Source organism: Esox lucius, chromosome 24 (assembly GCF_011004845.1).
Source record: "Esox lucius isolate fEsoLuc1 chromosome 24, fEsoLuc1.pri, whole genome shotgun sequence".
NCBI lineage: Eukaryota > Metazoa > Chordata > Actinopteri > Esociformes > Esocidae > Esox > Esox lucius.
Genome location: NC_047592.1, coordinates 18,609,709 through 18,619,258, shown reverse-complemented (window position 1 = coordinate 18,619,258; position 9,550 = coordinate 18,609,709). Strand labels below are relative to the sequence as shown.

At 37.2% G+C, this 9,550-nt stretch overlaps 1 long non-coding RNA gene across 1 annotated transcript; it reads left to right on the top strand.

Annotated features, from left to right (window-relative positions):
- The first annotated feature begins 8,582 nt into the window (after positions 1–8,582).
- LOC114830273 lies at positions 8,583–9,550 on the top strand. Its single transcript, XR_004575388.1, has 3 exons — positions 8,583–8,623; positions 8,994–9,254; positions 9,373–9,550. It is a non-coding gene; the product is annotated as an uncharacterized LOC114830273 (long non-coding RNA).

Here is a 9,550-nt window from a genome sequence, read left to right as displayed (position 1 = left end):
ACAAAATACAGTAAGAGCAAACTTGTGGACACCAACAGGGAGAGACACAGGGAACTGACTCATTCAAGGTAAAATGTTTTTAAATGACACGTTCAGTTTTGTCTAGAAGGAAATCAACACATTTTTCATTCCTATTATTTTGTTCAACTACACTTTATGTACTGTAGAATGACTCGTTGCACAGCAATCGATAGAAAATATCCTATTAAAATCATGGTTGTTTCTATGGGATGGACTGCAGTTGTAGCTACGTGATCTTGCCTAATTGATGCTATATTGATTAGCCTACCCTCCAATTACTCTGTAGCACAAGATGTAACCTAGGTCAAATCAATTCTGAAAAGTTCTGATCTGTCTGTTCGTTGCACATGAATATGTACCGATCGATTTGCTAGGTAGAATGATGATGGATGATGACCATTCTAGCGTTTCTCATAATCACTACACTAACCTACTAAATAAACATTGTTTTGCCCCTTCTGTGGAATGTCCACGACTCAGGTCTCTATTCTTGTTACATCCTCCATTCTTTAAATAATGCAGAACCAACCATTCCGTGGCCATGTAGCCAATCAAAAGGAGAAGTTGGTCTGAAAATAAACACTGATGTGAGGATGTAACACTCATAGTTTTTTAATGATTTCTATGCAATGTCTCTCTTTTTGTCTGTGGGACAATTAAGAGCTGTGATCTAATCAGAACGTCATCATGTAGGAAGATGCAGCCCATTATAACCTTTGAAATGTTATCATGTGATTTCTGGAGAAATATATAACAAGATGTGATGTTTGCCATGCTGTTCCATTTAAGTCAGTGCAAACTGAGCATCCCTACAACACACAAAACACAAAATTACTATGTTTGTGAACAGACACATTGACACTCTCAGCTGCCCGTAGATGCTTTCCTAGAGACCTTTAAGTCTTCCTAGGGTCCCTTTTAGCCTTTATAGGGATGCTTTAAGCCTTCCTAGAGGCCCTTTTAGCCATTTAGTAACTGGGCTGCATTCAAAGACCTGGACCTGGGCCCAGCGGTTCTTCCTGGGGCATCGGCCCGACACTGATGGAAGAGAGGTGTTTGCAACACACCATCTTAAAACAATTCTATAATGTACACATCACAATTCCAAGGGGATGTTCCAATGTGCCCCCACCTTCTGGAGGTTAACTGAATTACTGCAACAAGAGTACATTGAAATCATTTATTCCCTTCTAGCACACTGACACAAGTTTCTCGTTTAAACTCTGTAAAAATCTATATTTGTTTACATTTAAAGAAAATATAGTGAACTGTGCGGAGTTTTACCCATCAAGACATGGGACTAGACTTGCCCCCCATCTGACATTTTCATCTATGGGCTTGAGGAGACATGCTTGTGTCGTTTAGTTATGCCACTAAAGGAGAGAGGCTGAAGCTGTTACTCTTGTCAAGTTTGTGACAGAAATGTTTTCCCACTAACTACAATATATTGAAAAAAAAACTTTTATCCCTGACTGCAATTTGTTGATATGAAATTCTGCTATATGATATTTATCTTTGCAATGAATTGATAAAAATTGTATGTTTGAAAATGTATGATATTTTTCTTTCTCATTGACTCTCGTTGACTGCCTTTAAGTCAAAAGCATCTTCTGAATTATTTTTTTAACCATGTCACATGATGAAGTTTTTTCTATTACATCATGTTAGAAGTAGAGGGCTTTTTAAGGAGAACTGCTGGTCAGAGAGTTACTCACTAAGAAAGAATGGATCACTCCTGGCACTTTGAGTTACTCTGTGAGTACTGACATTGTATCTGTGTTTTATGTGAATTATAAGCACAAACTGCACTAAGGATAATATTACTATTCTATTTCTACTGCATGGTTTACAATACTGTGTTGCTACTGTACTATACTGACTTTCTTTATCTTTGTTATAGTGCTGAGTACCCTCACCTACTGTGGTCAAGCTCAATGTAATGTAGACATTCATTCATTTGATAATACCTCTAAGTCTTTATGATTTAGCACAGCCGTGATAATACATTTGTTTACCATGTCCACTGATAAATCTACTAGGTTGAAAAAGCCATGTCTGTGAACTCCACACATAGTGGCATACAGGAGGTGGACAAGATAACGGAAACACCTAACAATATATCAAGGACATAATATGGACTAGGACCACGCTATGTCTTCAGAACAGTTACAATCCTTCTTGGAATGATGTCATAAAAGTCAAAACACCCTTTTCTTACAGTACATCTGAACAATTAATAACTTACTGTTCAAATCAATAATTTAAAAAGAATCTCAGGTGGCTTTTGCACAGTAAATAACAGTAATTGAATACTGTACTTAAAATGAAAAATAACTGACATACCATAATCATAATCGGATAAGCCTATACCCCCCTGTAATGTATATTATATAATATTTTCATTAAAAAAAAACTTGACAATTTAGGCAGTATATTCTACCAAAACACATCTGAGCTTTTATTTACTTTTACATTAGTATATTTTACTGAACACGTGAGAAGCAAGTAATTTTGAAATTGTCTTCGTCCATTTCATTTTCTAACAGAAAAAATAAATAAATAGTATAATAATACATAAAAATATTTAATAAAATTATCCGAAACAAATATGTAACTTTCAACTTCCCATTTGAACAGTTAGCTATTGTTGTATCTGGATCATAACTGTATTCCCCCTTCATTTGAAGCTGCTCCTGTCATTGTAACGTCATGTCTAACCATCTTCTCATGCTTTTACTGCTCAACAACTATGAAAGATGTTTCTCAAGAGCACATAATACATTGAATTGTTATAATGTTTTGCTTTTCTTTGTCTGAGTAACAGACATACTGTATCAACTGTAGCCACATTTTGTTTGGCCTATTGCACTTAAATAAATGGCATAGGTTTAACAACTTTGAATAATGCTAGAAATGTAGTGTCGTTCCTTTAGTTAATTACACCATTACATGGCAGAAAAGTAGTTAACTACTCAGGAAAGTTCATTACCACTTAAGTTACAGCACATTGTAGTTAAATAACAAGATCAGCTACATGTTGTTCACTACTTCCCAACACTGGCACTTTCACACACCTAAAAAATATTTGCAGTCACACATTCCAAACTTAACGTCTAAGAGTTGTTATTTAAATGAAGGAAAGTTCTTGCCATTGATAAGGTTATGGCTATTTGTTAAAGATGCAATTCAGCTGATTAAATCATAATTTTCTGAAACATTGTTATTGATTGGGAATTATACCAGATGTTTGTCTCTGAAGGGTTGAGAAATAAATATACAAGAACTGATGTAGTTATATTCATTTTTGTTGTTTCCACAGATCTGCCCTGGGTGAAAATAGTCTCTCCCCAGTTGCCACTGTACACAGGAGACAGAGTCACTCTACAGTGTTACACACCAGAATACACAGAGGCTTATGTCTGGTATAGAGACGGTCAGTGCCTTCCCAGTCGGACCAGTGAAACCATCACCATCATTCTCCCAGACCAGGCTGGTCAGTACCAGTGTCAGGGCATGAGTACATGTTGGTACTATCAGTGTTGCAGCTCATCTCTCCTCATCAGTGGTAATGGTAAGATAATCAACATAATGCTATCATTATCACTTTATCTCCTTTGTGAAACACAATTAATTTTGAAACAATCTTGTTAAACTACTGCATATTCATATATTTAATTATTATTTTAACACATAATATTCAAAATTAAAATATATGACATGCATTGTATTATGGGCAAGTTATATATTTCATGAACATATTCAGGTCACATAAATATATGTTAAGAAATCCTCTACATAATATGTGCATATATGCTTTGCATGAGTTTTCCGTGTGGGTGGAGACTGAAACCAACTAAAATGCATTGAATAGCATAACAGATGTCACTTGGTTTGGTTACATTTCAAATATAAATTTTGCTACTCAATATTTATTTCTATTTTTTATTATAGTGTGAAATTAAAGTCTACAGCTCTCCCTTTATGTTTGAGCCCAACATAGGCTTTAATCATTTGCTAATGTTTTGTTTTGTTTATTTTCTGCATTCACCTTTGCTCAATTTCATGAAGGGTGCCAATATGTCTTGAGTTGACTGTATATAGTGAGCATTTTTACAAACTTGGCCAGAAACTGAGCGAACTGTATCGAACCTTAACAACTAATTGACCCATCAGTTCTCAAAGGATTTCTTACTGCAATGATGCCAATGGAAGAGAGAGAGTGTGCCCATTTTCCATTTGACACCACAATACCATGCACCTTTAATGTATTTTTATCATTTTTTATTTGGTTTTTCGGAATCTTTGATGGTCCTCAAAGACAGTAGTTGGAGGCTTTATACTTAAATGCTTTATACTTAAACAAACTAAAGCAAACCAAGACAACATTCAACATAAACAATTACAGTCATTGTACAATAATTGTACAATAATACTATTGTAACAGTGCAATTTTGGTCTAATCATTACAGTAGGTGGTGTGAGGTGCTTATAGTATCTAAATCATTGTTTCTGCCTACATGCAAAAAAATCATTGCTCCACTTCATAACCTCCTGAAAAAGATCTGCAGAATACATTAGGAAAAGGGGTATAGTTATTACCCTAAAGTAGCTGGTCATTCACATTTCCAATCCGACCAATATACCATTCATGGAAGACAACATACAGCTCCTGAATAATTAAGAGACCACTGCACCTTTTATATAGAATTGTATATAACAATTCAATTTTTTATGTTTACAACTATAATTTTGAAAGCTTCAGAGGTCTTCATTTCATTACTGCATGATGGAGACAATTCTATTTAAAAATAAAAAAGTTGGATATAATGCCCTATTCTTTTGATAATGTCACTTAATTCTGTTCTTCTGGGGGCACCCAGGTGTTTTCCCCACTCCTGATAATGAAGTTGTATAGTTGATTTCATTCTCCACAATAAAACAAATGTTTTCCTTTTTTTTTTTTGAAGGTATACATTTGCCGTCCATTTGGCCAATGACTGAGCCTCTCCAATCCAAAATAAAAATATATTTGTTCATTAATATACAAAAAAAATTTCCTCCAAAAAATAATGTTTTTGGAAGGTACATATCTTTACCATTGACAATGTTTCCGTTTTAACTCCAAAAAGTATTACAGTAACAGATGGTCCAGAAATATTTGGACATTGACACAATTTTCATAATTTTGGCTCTGCACTCCACCGCAATGGATTTTAAATGAAAGAACCGAGATGCAATTGAAATGCAAACTTTCAGCTTTAATTCAAGTGGTTGAACAAAAATATTGCATGAAACGTTTAGGAATTGCAACCATTTTCATACACAGTCCTCTTATTTCAGAGGCTCAAATGTAATTGGGCAAATTAAAACCATCATAAATAAAATGTTCATTTTTAATACTTTGTTGAGAATCCTTTGCAGGCAATGAGTGCTTGAAGTCTGGAACACATGGGCATCACCAAACGCTGGGTTTCCTCCTTTGTGATGTTTTGCCAGGCCTTTACTGCTGCTGTCTTCAGTTGTTTGTTCGTGGGTCTTTCTGCCTCAAGTTTTGTCTTCATCAAATTATCGATCAGTTTGAGATCCGGTGATTGACTCTGCCATTTCAGAATATTCCACTTTTTTGCCTTTAAAAACTACTGGGTTGCTTTTGCAGTATGTTTTGTGTCATTGTCCATCTATAAAGTGTCCAATCAACTTTGCTGAATTTGGCAGAAACTGAGCAGACAATATATTCCTATACACTTCAGAATCTGGCTGCTTCTGTCTTCTGTCACATCATCAATAAACACTAGTGACCCAGTGCCACTGGAAGCCGTGTCATCATCATGTTTGACAGATGATGTGGTATGCTTCGGGTCATGAGCTGTTCCAAGCCTTCTCCTTACTTTTTCTTCGCATCATTCAGGTACAGGTTGATCTTAGTTTCATCTGTCCAAAGAATGCTGTTCCAGAACTGGGCTGGCTTTTTTAGATGTTTTTTGGCAAAGTCTAATTTTGCCTTTCTATTCAGGAGGCTTATGAATGGTTTTGACCTTGTGGTGAATATTTGTATTTGCTCTCGTGAAGTCTTCTCTTTATGGTAGACTTGGATAATGATTTGCCTTACTCCTGGAGAGTGTTCTTCACTTGGCTGGATGAGGTGAAGGGTTTTTTCTTTACCATGGAAAGGATCCTACGATCATCCACCTCGGCTGTCTTCTGTAGACGTCCGGGCCTTTTTGTGTTGCAGAGCTTACTAGTGCGTTCTTTTTTTCTCAGAATGTACCAAACTGTTGATTCGGCCACTCCTAATGCTTCTGATATCTCTCTCTATAACTTTTTTTTGCAGCTTAAGGATGGCCTGTTACACTTGCTTTGAGAGCTCCTTTGACCACATGCTGTGGGTTCATAGCAACAGCTTCCAAATGCGAATGCCACACCTGGAATCAACTCCTGATCTTTTAATGGCTTAATTGTTGAAAAAATAACAAAGGAAAAGCCCAATCCTGTCCATGAAACAGCTTTTGGGTCAACTGTCCAAATACTTTTGGTCACTTGAAAAATAGGGGGCTTAATATTAATGAGATGTAATTCCTAAACCTTTCCTCCAGTTTGGATGTGAATATCCTCAAATAAAAGCTGAGAGACTGCACTTTAAGCCCATATTCATTATATAACTGTAACTTAAATATATTTTGGTAAAAAGACAAAATAAAAAAAACTTGTGTTATATACTGTATATAGAGTACCGATGTTTCTTGTGCTGGGTACCACTGCAATCATTAAACAAATGAAGCAACAGAAGACACTTCACAGGTTGCCATCTTCTTAACATGGTCTGTGTGCCAGTATTTATTGTGTAAGTGCCATTAATACAATATTATGCTGAGGAATAATCATACTTTGTAAATTAATACTGATGTTTCAACAGCTTTGCCAAGTGCCTCAGTGAGTGTCTCTCCTCATGGTCTCCTCTACTCTGGAGAGACTGTTACTCTGCAGTGTGACATATCAGACTACACAGACTGGACATACTGGTGGTACCCAGATGGACAACAACAGAGTCCTGGTTCACCATCTAAAACCATCAGCACTGTGGCTGACCAGGTGAATCAGTACCAGTGTTATGGGACTAGAACAGATCGTCCCCAGTCAACATCATTAAGTGTTTCCCTCCATGTCAGTGTCACTGGTAAATTCACTATTAAACTAAAATACTATTACCTTGTCATTGTTTGTGTTGACAATGTTGTTTCATTTGTTGTCATCATGCTGAAAATAGCAGTTTTGTTTGGTACACTAGATCATTCTACTCAAACCAACAGATATCAAGCCAAAGGCCACACTGAGTTCAGACCAAAATGAAGTATTGACAGGAGACAGTGTGACACTGACCTGTACTGTAGAGTCTTCTGGATGGAGGTTTTACTGGTACAGACACAGACAAGACTCTGAACCAGTAGCTACAACCTCTGGATCCTCCTACACACTCAGCCAGGTCAGTGTCTCTGATGGAGGACAGTACAGGTGTAGAGCTGGGAGAGGAGACCCTGTCTACTACACCCAGTACAGTGAACCAGTCCACATACAGGTTACTGGTGAGTATAAAAGACATGTTTTAATTATCTTACATGGATGTAAATGAATCTAGGATTGGGTAAATTCTCTTGAATATCATGTGTATTACAACAAATTAAGCTGTTGTAAATCATTAATCAAGAATAGATCCCCATCAGTGGTACAGGTAAACTAAATTATATTAAAAATAAGTGCAATTCTATCACAATATCCTTGTCTCTTTTTTATGGAACACTATTATTTGAGGAAATCATGTAATCATTATCAGTGTGCCACTATTTATGTTGTAAGTGTCATTAATACAGTACTCCAGTATACAGAGGAAAGATCATGCTTCTGAAATATTGGCTTGCTGACTCTTTGTCTTCTTTTATATTTGTGTTTTTACAGCTCCACCAACAGCCTCAGTGAGTGTCTCTCCTCATGGTCTCCTCTACTCTGGAGAGACTGTTACTCTGCAGTGTGACATATCAAGCTACACAGACTGGACATACAGGTGGTACCAAAATAAACAACTACAGAGTCCGGGTTCACCTTCTAAAACCATCACCACTCTGTCTGACCAGGTGAGTCAGTACGAGTGTCAGGGGAGAAGAACAGATCGTCCCCAGTCGTCACAACGCAGTGTTTTCCTCAAAATCCGTGTCACTGGTGAGTTCACTGTAAAAACTCTATCACTAACTTGTTGTTCGTTGGTAGCATAGATGTGTTAGAAGTACTGTGTGTTAGTATAGAGGATTTTCAACTCATACCACTTAAATCCAAACAGCTAATCAGCCAAAGGCCACACTGAGTTCAGACCAAAAGGATATATTGACAGGAGACAGTGTGACACTGACCTGTACTGTAGAGTCTTCTGGATGGAGGTTTTACTGGTACAGACACAGACAAGACTCTGAACCAGTAGCTACAACCTCTGGATCCTCCTACACACTCAGACAGGTCAGTGTCTCTGATGGAGGACAGTACAGGTGTAGAGCTGGGAGAGGAGACCCTGTCTACTACACCCAGTACAGTGAACCAGTCCACATACAGGTTACTGGTGAGTATAAAATACATGTTTTAATTATCTTACATGGATGTAAATGAATCTAAGATTGGGTAAATTCTCTTGAATATCATGTGTATTACAACAAATAAAGCTGTTGTAAATCATTAATCAAGAATAGATCCCCATCAGTGGTACAGGTAAACTAAATTATATTAAAAATAAGTGCAATTCTATCACAATATCCTTGTCTCTTTTTTATGGAACACTATTATTTGAGGAAATCATGTAATCATTATCAGTGTGCCACTTTTTATGTTGTAAGTGTCATTAATACAGTACTCCAGTATACAGAGGAAAGATCATGCATCTGAAATATTGGCTTGCTGACTCTTTGTCTTCTTTTATATTTGTGTTTTTACAGCTCCACCAACAGCCTCAGTGAGTGTCTCTCCTCATGGTCTCCTCTACTCTGGAGAGACTGTTACTCTGCAGTGTGACATATCAAGCTACACAGACTGGACATACAGGTGGTACCAAAATAAACAACTACAGAGTCCGGGTTCACCTTCTAAAACCATCACCACTCTGTCTGACCAGGTGAGTCAGTACCAGTGTCAGGGGAGAAGAACAGATCGTCCCCAGTTGTCACAACGCAGTGTTTTCCTCAAAATCCGTGTCACTGGTGAGTTCACTGTAAAAACTCTATCACTAACTTGTTGTTCGTTGGTAGCATAGATGTGTTAGAAGTACTGTGTGTTAGTATAGAGGATTTTCAACTCATACCACTTAAATCCAAACAGCTAATCAGCCAAAGGCCACACTGAGTTCAGACCAAAAGGATATATTGACAGGAGACAGTGTGACACTGACCTGTACTGTAGAGTCTTCTGGATGGAGGTTTTACTGGTACAGACACAGACAAGACTCTGAACCAGTAGCTACAACCTCTGGATCCTCCTACACACTCAGACAGGTCAG